General features: G+C 60.8%; 2 non-coding genes across 2 annotated transcripts; both read left to right on the top strand.

Moving 5' to 3' along the window:
- The first annotated feature begins 7749 nt into the window (after positions 1-7749).
- LOC142793845 (small subunit ribosomal RNA) lies at positions 7750-9564 on the top strand. Its single transcript, XR_012891867.1, has one exon. It is a non-coding gene; the product is annotated as a small subunit ribosomal RNA (ribosomal RNA).
- A 1719-nt stretch (positions 9565-11283) lies between these two features.
- LOC142793843 (5.8S ribosomal RNA) lies at positions 11284-11436 on the top strand. The gene has a single exon (XR_012891865.1). It is a non-coding gene; the product is annotated as a 5.8S ribosomal RNA (ribosomal RNA).
- The last annotated feature ends 1064 nt before the right edge of the window (positions 11437-12500 follow it).

Genomic DNA, 12500 nt, shown 5'->3' with positions numbered 1-12500 from the left:
CCCGGCAGACGCGTTTTTTTTTTCTTTCGCCCCGGCTGACGCAGTTTTCGCGCCGCCCCGGCAGACGCGGTTTTCGCGCCGCCCCGGCAGACGCGGTTTTTTGCGCCGCCCCGGCTGACGCAGTTCGGACTTGGCACTTTTTGGCTGAGCCTGGCTGGCGGCCCACTCACTCGATCGCCATGTCTGTTTGCCACAGTTTTCCCGGTGGTGCCGCACCCGGGCTCGCCCCGGCTGACGCAGTTTTCGCGCCGCCCCGGCTGACGCGGTTTCGTGCCGCCCCGGCAGACGCGGTTTTTTGCGCCGCCCCGGCTGACGCGGTTTTTTGCCGCCCCGGCTGACGCAGTTCGGACTTGGCACTTTTCGGCTGTGCCTGGCTGGCGGCCCACTCACTCGATCGCCATGTCTGTTTGCCACAGTTTTCCCGGTGGTGCCGCACCCGGGCTCGCCCCGGCAGACGCGTTTTTTTTTTTCTTTCGCCCCGGCTGACGCAGTTTTCGCGCCGCCCCGGCTGACGCGGTTTCGTGCCGCCCCGGCAGACGCGGTTTTTTGCGCCGCCCCGGCTGACGCGGTTTTTGCCGCCCCGGCTGACGCAGTTCGGACTTAGCACTTTTTGGCTGAGCCTGGCTGGTGGCCCACTCACTCGATCGCCATGTCTGTTAGCCACAGTTTTCCCGGTGGTGCCGCACCCGGGCTCGCCCCGGCTGACGCAGTTTTCGCGCCGCCCCGGCTGACGCGGTTTCGTGCCGCCCCGGCAGACGCGGTTTTCGCGCCGCCCCGGCTGACGCGGTTTTTGCCGCCCCGGCTGACGCAGTTCGGACTTAGCACTTTTCGGCTGTGCCTGGCTGGCGGCCCACTCACTCGATCGCCATGTCTGTTTGCCACAGTTTTCCCGGTGGTGCCGCACCCGGGCTCGCCCCGGCTGACGCAGTTTTCGCGCCGCCCCGGCTGACGCGGTTTCGTGCCGCCCCGGCAGACGCGGTTTTCGCGCCGCCCCGGCTGACGCGGTTTCGTGCCGCCCCGGCAGACGCGGTTTTTTGCCGCCCCAGCTGACGCAGTTCGGACTTAGCACTTTTTGGCTGAGCCTTGCTGGCGGCCCACTCACTCGATCGCCATGTCTGTTTGCCACAGTTTTCCCGGTGGTGCCGCACCCGGGCTCGCCCCGGCAGACGCGTTTTTTTTTTTCTTTCGCCCCGGCTGACGCAGTTTTCGCGCCGCCCCGGCAGACGCGGTTTTCGCGCCGCCCCGGCAGACGCGGTTTTTTGCGCCGCCCCGGCTGACGCGGTTTTTTGCCGCCCCGGCTGACGCAGTTCGGACTTGGCACTTTTTGGCTGAGCCTGGCTGGCGGCCCACTCACTCGATCGCCATGTCTGTTTGCCACAGTTTTCCCGGTGGTGCCGCACCCGGGCTCGCCCCGGCTGACGCAGTTTTCGCGCCGCCCCGGCTGACGCGGTTTCGTGCCGCCCCGGCAGACGCGGTTTTTTGCGCCGCCCCGGCTGACGCGGTTTTTTGCCGCCCCGGCTGACACGGTTCGGACTTTGCACTTTTCGGCTGTGCCTGGCTGGCGGCCCACTCACTCGATCGCCATGTCTGTTTGCCACAGTTTTCCCGGTGGTGCCGCACCCGGGCTCGCCCCGGCAGACGCGTTTTTTTTTTTTTTTCTTTCGCCCCGGCTGACGCAGTTTTCGCGCCGCCCCGGCTGACGCGGTTTCGTGCCGCCCCGGCAGACGCGGTTTTTTGCGCCGCCCCGGCTGACGTGGTTTTTGCCGCCCCGGCTGACGCAGTTCGGACTTTGCACTTTTTGGCTGAGCCTGGCTGGCGGCCCACTCACTCGATCGCCATGTCTGTTTGCCACAGTTTTCCCGGTGGTGCCGCACCCGGGCTCGCCCCGGCAGACGCGTTTTTTTTTTTTCCTTCGCCCCGGCAGACGTGGTTCCCCCCCCCCCCCTCCGTCTTTCTTTTTGTTTTTTTTTTTCGCCGCGGCTGAAGTGGATTTTTCGGTGCCTCGACGCCCCGGTAGTCGCGGTTTTTCCGTTTCCGCACGGCCCCGGCTGACGCTGCTCGGTCACAGTCGCCTTTTGTGGTGATTGCAGACTTCTTGAGCGCGGGTGTTTTTTTTTTTGTTGTTGTTGTTGTTTTATTACGCATTCGCTCCAGCAGACGCTGTTTAGACTTTTTGTTTCCTCTTTTATCCTGCGACGAGGTGACGAGGTTTATTCGGTGCCCCGCCGCCCCGGCTGAAGTGATTTTTCCTGTCCCGTGCCGCCCCGGCTGACGCGGTTGGGACTTCGCGTTTGTTCGGCCGCCACGGGTTTTGGCGCACTCGCTCGGTTGCTTGTTGTTGCCACTTGTTGCGAACCCAGGTTTCTTGAGCGAGCGCGGGCGTTTTTTCTTCCTTTCTTTCTTTGTTCTATGTGTTAGCGAATCGGCCTTTAATATCACACGAGGACTCACAACCAACAATTTTCAGTTTGAAGTGTAAAAAATCTGCAGGTGTTGACGTAACTGACTTGCCCCGTACCCTTGAGTACATCCATGAAGTTCTCGTAGTACTACTAAATCGCATTATTCCAAGTGGAGAAATTCCCATAAACTTGCAAACCTCTACACGAAAATCGGTGCGCGTGATAAAGTTGAAAATTATCGTCCGATATCAAATGTGCCTTCTATAACACAAATTCTAGGAAAAAAAAAAAAAAAAACACTTGTTCGCCGTTTTCTGCGCCGTGACTGGCAGCACTCCGGCGAAGCGAAACGGGGTCGATTCGAGCACGATATCGGCGTCTTTCGACGTGCTCGCCGGCGACCGTCGCACGAGTACGTCGCACGAGCGCGTCTGCCGGGGCGCCGTTTGCGAAGCCGACGCAAAAGTGGGAACCGCCGCTCGGATGATCGCCGCTTTCGGCAGAGTGAGTGTTGGCACTCCGGGGAAGCGAAACAGCGTGAATGCGCCCACGAAATCGGCGTATTTTGAAGTGCCCGCCGGCGACCGTCGCACGAGTACGGTAAACCGCGTCAGCCGGGGCGTAGTTCGGGACGCCGACGAAAAAGTGGGAAGCGCAACTCGGATCTTCGCCGTTTTTGCAGGAGTGAGTGGCGGCCCTCCTGCGAGACCAAGAAGCATCGATTCGTGCACGAATTCGGCGCCTTTCGACGTGATCGCCGGCGACCGTCGCTCGAGTAGGGCAAACCGCGTCTGCCGGGGCGGGCTTCGGGACGCCGATGCGAAAGTGGGAAACGCTGCTCGGATGTTCGCCGTTTTTGGCCGAGTGAGTGCTGGCACACGGGCGAAGCCAAACGGGGCCGATTACGGCACGATATCGGCGTCTTTCGACGTGCCCGCCGGCGACCGTCGCACGAGTACGGTAAACCGCGTCAGCCCGGGCGGAGTTCGGGACGCCGATGCGAAAGTGGAGAACGCCGCTCGGATCTTCGCCGTTTTTGGAGGAGTGAGTGGCGGCACTCCGGAGAAGCCAAGGAGCGCCAATTAGCGCACGATATCGGCGTCTTTCGACGCGCTCGCCGGCGACCGTCGCACGAGTAGGGCAAACCGCGTCTGCCGGGGCGGGGTTTACGACGCCGACGCAAAAGTGGGAACCGCCGCTCGGATGTTGGCCGTTTTTGGCAGAGTGAGTGCTGGCACTCCGGCGACGCGAAAGAGCGCGAATGCGCCCACGAAAGTGGCGTATTTGGACGTGCGTGACGGCGACCGCTGCAGGAGTACGAAAAACCACGTCAGCCGGGGCGAGCGACACACGGCGGTCTGGGTGCTTATCGCTGCTATTATAGGGGCACCCCGGCAGACGCAGAAAAAAAAAAAAAATTTTCGACCTTCTTTTTTGCTGGTCGAGCTCGGGTAACCCAGGTCGCAATGGGAGCCGCGCACGAAAGCGGCGTCGCGAGACGCGTTCGCGGTCGCTAGTCGCACGAGCTCGGCAACCGCGTCAGCCGGCGCGGAGTTCGGGATGCCGACGGCTAAGTGGGTACCGCTGCTCGGATGTTCGCCGTTTTTGGCCGAGTGAGTGCTGGCACTCCGGTGAAGCCAAGGAGCGCCAATTCGTGCACGATATCGGCGTCTTTCGACGTGCCCGCCGGCCACCGCCGCACGAGTACGGCAAACCGCGTCTGCCGGGGCGGGGTTCGCGACGCGTACGCAATAGTGGGAACCGTCGCTCGGATGTTCGTCGTCTTTGGCCGAGCGAGTGCTGGCACTCCGGCGAAGCGAAACGGGGCCGATTCGGGCACGATATCGGCGTATTTCGACGTGCTCGCCGGCGACCGTCGCACGAGTACGGCAAAGCGCGTCTGCCGGGGCGAGGTTTGCGACGCCGACGAAAAAGTGGGAAGCGCCGCTCGGATCTTCGCCGTTTTTGCAGGAGTGAGTGGCGGCCCTCCTGCGAGACCAAGAAGCATCGACTCGCGCACGATATCGGTGTCTTTCGACGTGCCCGCCGGCCACCGCCGCACGAGTACGGCAAACCGCGTATGCCGGGGCGGGGTTGGCGACGCCGACGCAAAAGTGGGAACCGCCACTAGGATGTTCGCCGTTTTTGGCAGAGTGAGTGCTGGCACTCCGGCGAAGCGAAAGAGCGCGAATGCGCCCACGAAAGTGGCGTGTTTGGACGTGCTTGACGACGACCACCGCAGGAAAACGAAAAACCACGTCAGCCGGGGCGAGCGACCCATGGCGGTCTGGGTGCTTATCGCTGCTATTATAGGGGCACCCCGGCAGACGCAAAAAAAAAAAAAAAAATTTTTTTCGACATTCTTTTTTGCTCGTCGACCTCGGGTGACCCAGGTCGCAGTGGGAGCCGCGCACGAAAGCGGCGTCGCGAGACGGCTTCGCGGTCGCTAGTCGCACGAGCTCGGCAACCGCGTCTGCCGGGGCGGAGTTCGGGACGCCGACGGCTAAGTGGGAACCGCCGCTCGGATGTTCGCCGTTTGTGGCCGAGTGAGTGCTGGCACTCCGGCGAAGCCAAACGGGGCCGATTCCGGCACGATATCGGCGTCTTTCTACGTGCTCGCCGGCGACCGTCGCACGAGTACGGCAAAGTGCGTCTGCCGGGGCGGGGTTTGCGACGCGTACGCAATAGTGAGAACCGTCGCTCGGATGTTCGTCGTCTTTCGCCGAGCCAGTGCTGGCAATCCGGCGAAGCCGAACGGAGCCGATTCGGGCACGATATCGGCGTCTTTCCACGTGCTCGCCGGCGACCGTCGCACGAGTACGGTAAACCGCGTCAGCCGGGGCGGAGTTCGGGACGCCGATGCGAAAGTGGGAAGCGCCGCTCGGATCTTCGCCGTTTTTGGAGGAGTCAGTGGCGGCACTCCGGTGAAGCCAAGGTGCGCCAATTCGCGCACGATATCGGCGTCTTTCGACGTGCCCGCCGGCCACCGTCGCACGAGTACGGCAAACCTCGTCTGCCGGGGCGGGGTTTGCGACGCCGACGCAAAAGTGGGAACCGCCGCTCGGATGTTCGCCGTTTTTGGCAGAGTGAGTGCTGGCACTCCGGCGAAGCGAAAGAGCGCGAATGCGCCCACGAAAGTGGCGTGTTTGGACGTGCTTGACGACGACCACCGCAGGAAAACGAAAAACCACGTCAGCCGGGGCGAGCGACCCATGGCGGTCTGGGTGCTTATCGCTGCTATTATAGGGGCACCCCGGCAGACGCAAAAAAAAAAAAAAATTTTTTTCGACATTCTTTTTTGCTCGTCGACCTCGGGTGACCCAGGTCGCAGTGGGAGCCGCGCACGAAAGCGGCGTCGCGAGACGGCTTCGCGGTCGCTAGTCGCACGAGCTCGGCAACCGCGTCTGCCGGGGCGGAGTTCGGGACGCCGACGGCTAAGTGGGAACCGCCGCTCGGATGTTCGCCGTTTGTGGCCGAGTGAGTGCTGGCACTCCGGCGAAGCCAAACGGGGCCGATTCCGGCACGATATCAGCGTCTTTCTACGTGCTCGCCGGCGACCGTCGCACGAGTACGGCAAAGTGCGTCTGCCGGGGCGGGGTTTGCGACGCGTACGCAATAGTGAGAACCGTCGCTCGGATGTTCGTCGTCTTTCGCCGAGCCAGTGCTGGCACTCCGGCGAAGCCGAACGGAGCCGATTCGGGCACGATATCGGCGTCTTTCCACGTGCTCGCCGGCGACCGTCGCACGAGTACGGTAAACCGCGTCAGCCGGGGCGGAGTTCGGGACGCCGATGCGAAAGTGGGAAGCGCCGCTCGGATCTTCGCCGTTTTTGGAGGAGTCAGTGGCGGCACTCCGGTGAAGCCAAGGTGCGCCAATTCGCGCACGATATCGGCGTCTTTCGACGTGCCCGCCGGCCACCGTCGCACGAGTACGGCAAACCTCGTCTGCCGGGGCGGGGTTTGCGACGCCGACGCAAAAGTGGGAACCGCCGCTCGGATGTTCGCCGTTTTTGGCAGAGTGAGTGCTGGCACTCCGGCGAAGCGAAAGAGCGTGAATGCGCCCACGAAAGTAGCGTATTTGGACGTGCTTGACGGCGACCGCCGCAGGAGTACGAAAAACCACGTCAGCCGGGGCGAGCGACCCACGGCGGTCTGGGTGCTTATCGCTGCTATTATAGGGGCACCCCGGCAGACGCAGAAAGAAAAAAAAAAATGGGGACATGGCGTGCGTCACCGTGCGGCTTCGCAGCGTTGCCGAAGTCGCCGAGCCCTTCGACTGAGCCGAACGGCGGACAGGGAACGTTGGTCGGCCGTTCTAACCTGTCGGTGCCACGCCGAGACGTCGTTAAGGAAAACCGCGTCGTGGGCCTCTACGACGCCGTCGAGTCGTTGTACGTTTGGTGTCCAGCGTGTCGGCGGCGAGTAGCGGACACGTCGTTCACGACTTCGGTCTTTCGCAGTCGACGCGAACTTGCGGAGAGTCGTGGTGCCTCACGTTTTCGGCAGAAACCGCGGCGGAATTTTCCCGTGCGTGCGCGCACGACCTCGGTGCTGTGCCGTCAGCGTAGTGTTGCACAAACTCGTGGCCTACCCAAGGTGCGGTACGTTTGCGGCCGTATCCTCGGTGGGAATTTCGTGAGTAGGGTCGCAAATTCTACGACCTCGGCGGGTTTGAGAGCGACGTAGACTTGTGGCACGCTCAACATGCCACACGTTTCGGGGCACACCCGCGGTGAAATTTTCTCGAGTACGCTCGTATTAGGGCCCAAGGAGGTCTGGGTACTTATCGCTGCTATTATGTGGGGGTTCTCGTGAGCGGCGTACGCGAAAGCGACCGGGTGTCTGATATGCGGCGGGCTTCGGCCTCGTCAAGCGTGTCCTCGGGTCTGCTCCAGGGGAATCCACGGCAGTCGTCTGCAGCCTCATCCGCTTGATGCGTTAGGGGCTGGTTGTCGGACGGTGCCGTTTTACCACGATATCGAGGTGTGTTCCGTGTCGTCCTCGGGCGATTCAGATGCGAAAGCGCCGAAGACGCGGGCGTGACCCGTCGTCTGGCGGCTTTGCAGTCTCGGCTCCGTTGCTAGTTCCGGCCGGTCCACCGACAGTGCAGCGGGCTTGGGCAACCCGCACGGCGCGACCGAGTCGATGCAACGAAAAAGAGCGAGCATGAACGTGCTTCTTGCCGCACGGCTCCCACTCGTCTTTCGGGAAGGTTGTGCCGTAGCGAGCTCGAACGCCGTCATCTCGGAGTGCAAAATAAGCGTGTTGGGGCGCCTGAAGGTGGCCTCCGCCGCACACAGACTGCGTCCGGCCCGCCGAGGGCGAGGACGGACGCGCAGTCGAACGATTACCTGGTTGATCCTGCCAGTAATCATATGCTTGTCTCAAAGATTAAGCCATGCATGTCTAAGTACATGCCGAAATAAGGCGAAACCGCGAATGGCTCATTAAATCAGTTATGGTTCCTTAGATCGTTTCTTCCTACTTGGATAACTGTGGCAATTCTAGAGCTAATACATGCAGTGAGCCTGGAGCCCTTTGGGTAACGGGTGCTTTTATTAGACCAAGATCGATCGGGTTTCGGCCCGTATTGTGTGGTGACTCTGGATAACTTTGTGCTGATCGCATGGCCACGAGCCGGCGACGTTTCTTTCAAGTGTCTGCCTTATCAACTTTCGATGGTAGGTTACTTGCTTACCATGGTTGTTACGGGTAACGGAGAATCAGGGTTCGATTCCGGAGAGGGAGCCTGAGAAACGGCTACCACATCCAAGGAAGGCAGCAGGCGCGCAAATTACCCACTCCCGGCACGGGGAGGTAGTGACGAAAAATAACAATACGGGACTCTTTTGAGGCCCCGTAATTGAAATGAGTACACTCTAAATCCTTTAACGAGGATCAATTGGAGGGCAAGTCTGGTGCCAGCAGCCGCGGTAATTCCAGCTCCAATAGCGTATACTAAAGCTGCTGCGGTTAAAAAGCTCGTAGTTGGATCTCAGTTCCAGACGAGTAGTGCATCTACCCGATGCGACGGCTCGGACTGAACATCATGCCGGTTCTTTCTTGGTGCACTTCATTGTGTGCCTCGAGATGGCCGGTGCTTTTACTTTGAAAAAATTAGAGTGCTCAACGCAGGCGAGTCGCCTGAATAAACTTGCATGGAATAATAGAACAAGACCTCGTTTCTGTTCTGTTGGTTTTTGGAATACGAGGTAATGATTAAGAGGGACGGACGGGGGCATTCGTATTGCGGCGCTAGAGGTGAAATTCTTGGACCGTCGCAAGACGAACTACTGCGAAAGCATTTGCCAAGAATGTTTTCATTGATCAAGAACGAAAGTCAGAGGTTCGAAGGCGATCAGATACCGCCCTAGTTCTGACCATAAACGATGCCAACCAGCGATCCGCCTGAGTTACTCAAATGACTCGGCGGGCAGCTTCCGGGAAACCAAAGTATTTGGGTTCCGGGGGAAGTATGGTTGCAAAGCTGAAACTTAAAGGAATTGACGGAAGGGCACCACCAGGAGTGGAGCCTGCGGCTTAATTTGACTCAACACGGGAAAACTTACCCGGCCCGGACACTGGGAGGATTGACAGATTGAGAGCTCTTTCTTGATTCGGTGGATGGTGGTGCATGGCCGTTCTTAGTTGGTGGAGCGATTTGTCTGGTTAATTCCGATAACGAACGAGACTCTAGCCTATTAAATAGGTGCGGGGTTCCCAGCACCTTACAACCTTCTTAGAGGGACAAGCGGCTCCTAGCCGCACGAAACAGAGCAATAACAGGTCTGTGATGCCCTTAGATGTCCGGGGCCGCACGCGCGCTACACTGAAGGAAGCAGCGTGTCTTTATCCCTGTCTGAAAAGACTGGGTAACCCGTGGAACTTCTTTCGTGATTGGGATAGGGGCTTGCAATTGTTCCCCTTGAACGAGGAATTCCCAGTAAGCGCGAGTCATAAGCTCGCGTTGATTACGTCCCTGCCCTTTGTACACACCGCCCGTCGCTACTACCGATTGAATGATTTAGTGAGGTCTTCGGACCGATGTCCGGCGCGGCCTTTCGGTTGCGCCGGTCTGTTGGAAAGATGACCAAACTTGATCATTTAGAGGAAGTAAAAGTCGTAACAAGGTTTCCGTAGGTGAACCTGCGGAAGGATCATTAACGGATTGTGAAGGGTGAGCGCCTCAGCTGCGTCTGCGCCCGACACTTTCTGCCGCTGACCCCGTTTGGACGCGGGGTCGGCTTTTCCCCACGGGGCTGCCTGAATGTGGAGCGGCACCCCGTGACAAATTGTTGCGCCCAGCGGACGCCAACACCGCGACCTTGGACGGTCGGCCAGGTGGCGGACGCGGGTACAAACGGCGCAACGCACTCATAGGTCGGCTTTCGACCCGCCACTGCACCGTGGCTCGAAGCGCTCGAAATGCGCGACCCGACCGCTGCGGGACCGCCTAGTACTGTAAACAGGAGCGGCGGAGCGCGAACGGCGAGTCGTGGTTACGTCGGTAGAAGGCGAGGCTGCGCGTTCCCGAAACGCCAGCCGAGTGCCCTCCCGACCGTTCGAGCGTGCAAGAACGAGACCCGACAATCGCGCGGCGACTGCCAAGTACGAGAGGAACGGCACAAGCGTCGGCGGTCGGTCAAGGAACTGGCGATGTGACGGGTCCGCTGTGCACCAGTGCATACCGTCCCGCCGTCCGCGGCAAGCGCCTCCGCGTCCTCGGGTGACGGAGGCTGCCGGTCGGTTCTTGCAGGCGAGGGATCTCGCTGGCACCGGTTCGCGTTGACGCGCGGCCGGTCATGGCACGGCGATGCGACGGCCGAGGTGCGCAGTACTCGATGGAGGAACCGCACGCTCCGATGACCGTCCCGCCCTCCGCGGCGTATGCGTACCGACCGTAATGGTTGCAGCAGCGCCGGCCGGCTTTTGAATTCGCCACACGAAACACGGTGCGAGATCGCGGTTAGGGGAGCGTCGACGTTGCCAGGCGTTTTGCTTGCTGCCGAGGGAAAGGCGGCACGGCCACGTCGCGCTCGTCGCGATTAGCGGGTCTGCGCGCTTTGGGAAGGTGCCGCAACGACTTGCCGAAAGAGGAAGCACGGAAGAACGAGGGACTTGGACGTCCCGACAATTGAACGCACTTGCGGCCAGGCCCTTGCTGGCTTCGTTCTTCCGCCTCGAGTAGGCTCGTACGCGGCTCCGGCGCCGAAAGTGGTCCTTGGCACCGACTTCGGTGGACGTGGGAAGTGCCGCGCAAGTACGGCGCGCCTGGCTCCACCTGTTGGCTAAAGTAGGCAGCCGGATCGGCATTTTGGTGTGCGGTGGCAAACCGTGGATGCGAAAAAAGCTTGTGCGATTTCGTGGAACAAAAAGCGGGGGTCCCCCTTTTTATGCGGAGGAGACCGACCCGCCCGCCGTGGTGAACCGCGACGCCACGGTAAAAACGGGAGAGGCTTGTCGATGGGACCGTGCATCCCGCGCTCCACGGAGGCCGGGAGGCGGCCGCCCGAGGAAATGTGTAGCCGTCGAGGCCCGCATCTGCGTGCACTCTTATCCAAATGGGTGTACCGCAGGCATTTTCTGGTTAGGCGGGCCAATGAGAGCGAGCACACAACGATACCTACGGGTCCGGCTTGGAGAACCGGCTTCGACGCCTCCCGAGTATTTATAGAGGGGTGGACCACGAAAGCACTCGCAAGTAGCGGAAGCGAAACGCCGTCCGAAACACACCGTTTGCTCGATTTGCGGCAGCCGAAAAAGGCGCGGCAGAGTTTTGGAGTCCAAGCGTGCGCTGAAAAGCGCCCTTCTTGGCCACTGTTTGGCCGAGTGCCAGAAACGTTTGGTTTTGACTGTACGGAATTGAACAAACACTTTTTCACGACTCTAAGCGGTGGATCACTCGGTTCTCGGGTCGATGAAGAACGCAGCCAGCTGCGAGACTTGGTGTGAATTGCAGGACACACTGAGCACTGATTCTTTGAACGCACATTGCGGCCTTGGGTCTTCCCTTGGCTTCGTCTGTCTGAGGGTCGGATCACATATCAAGAGAGCCTTCGGCGCACAAGGGAACGTGAGCCGTCGACTCGTTTTGACCGCGTCGGCAACACGGACAGCACGCTGAACACCTCACAGCGAGCGCCAACAGCGGCCACTCAAGGGCGAGACGGTGGCGACCGTCGTGCCAGAGCCCAACCGAAACGGGGGCGACCGACTGCATTGAGGATGTGGCACCTCGTTGAGACCGCCGCAGGACTTCGAGTCGGAAGGAAGCCTGCAGGGAAAGTGCGGTCGAGGTTGCGTACTCCTCTCTGCGACCGGGCGCGCAAGAGCTGCGAGAGCCACGGACGCGCAACTTTAACGCACGGTAAACACGAGGAGCGAAAGCCGGCCAGCAAAGCTTCTCCAGCCGTGCGCAAAGTGCGCGAGATCGCAGCCTTGCGTTGCGCTTGTTGCCCTCGAAGTAAGCAGGGTGTCCCGTAGACCGGGCGCTCGAACACGCTGCGGGGCCGTGCCTCCTCCAGGCTTTGCCGCGCGAACAGGGAACGTTCGCGCGCAAAGCGCAGGGAGGTGAGGAGGCTGCGCCCGACGTTTGCGGTTCGCTGCGTACGCGGTTGATGCGGAGAGCACGGCGCGACGACTTGCCGCGAAGCGGAAAAAGTCTCCCGCACGAGTTGGCGAAACGTTGGCGAAGCTTAAGGCGTTCTCGTCGTAGTCCGCCGTCGGTCTAAGTGCTTCGCAGTTCCCGTCCCGTTCAAAAAACTGGGCCACTCCAGTTGGGGCGGGGGCGACGCTACACGAGACGATGCCTCTCGCCAGGCTGCGTGGCTGCCCTTGCGGCGGCGGCGACTGGCCTCGGCGGTGTTTGGGCTTTCGACACGGTCGTTTATCACGCAACTGCTCGGACGACGCACGCGCGCAGCGGAATGCCGCTTGCCAGCCTTGTGAAGATGTGACCCTGTACAGGGTTGCGGGCGCACTTGGTAGGGCGTCGTACTCGGTTCGCGATGGGTTTACGAACGTGTCCCGTCACTTCCACGTCACACCGGTTGTGCGCCGCACGCGTGCAGCGGGGAAGCCGATTGCCAGCCTTGTGAAG

This window comes from Rhipicephalus microplus, unplaced genomic scaffold (assembly GCF_043290135.1).
Source record: "Rhipicephalus microplus isolate Deutch F79 unplaced genomic scaffold, USDA_Rmic scaffold_340, whole genome shotgun sequence".
Classification (NCBI taxonomy): Eukaryota; Metazoa; Arthropoda; class Arachnida; order Ixodida; family Ixodidae; genus Rhipicephalus; species Rhipicephalus microplus.
This window is presented reverse-complemented; position numbering and strand designations above follow the sequence as displayed.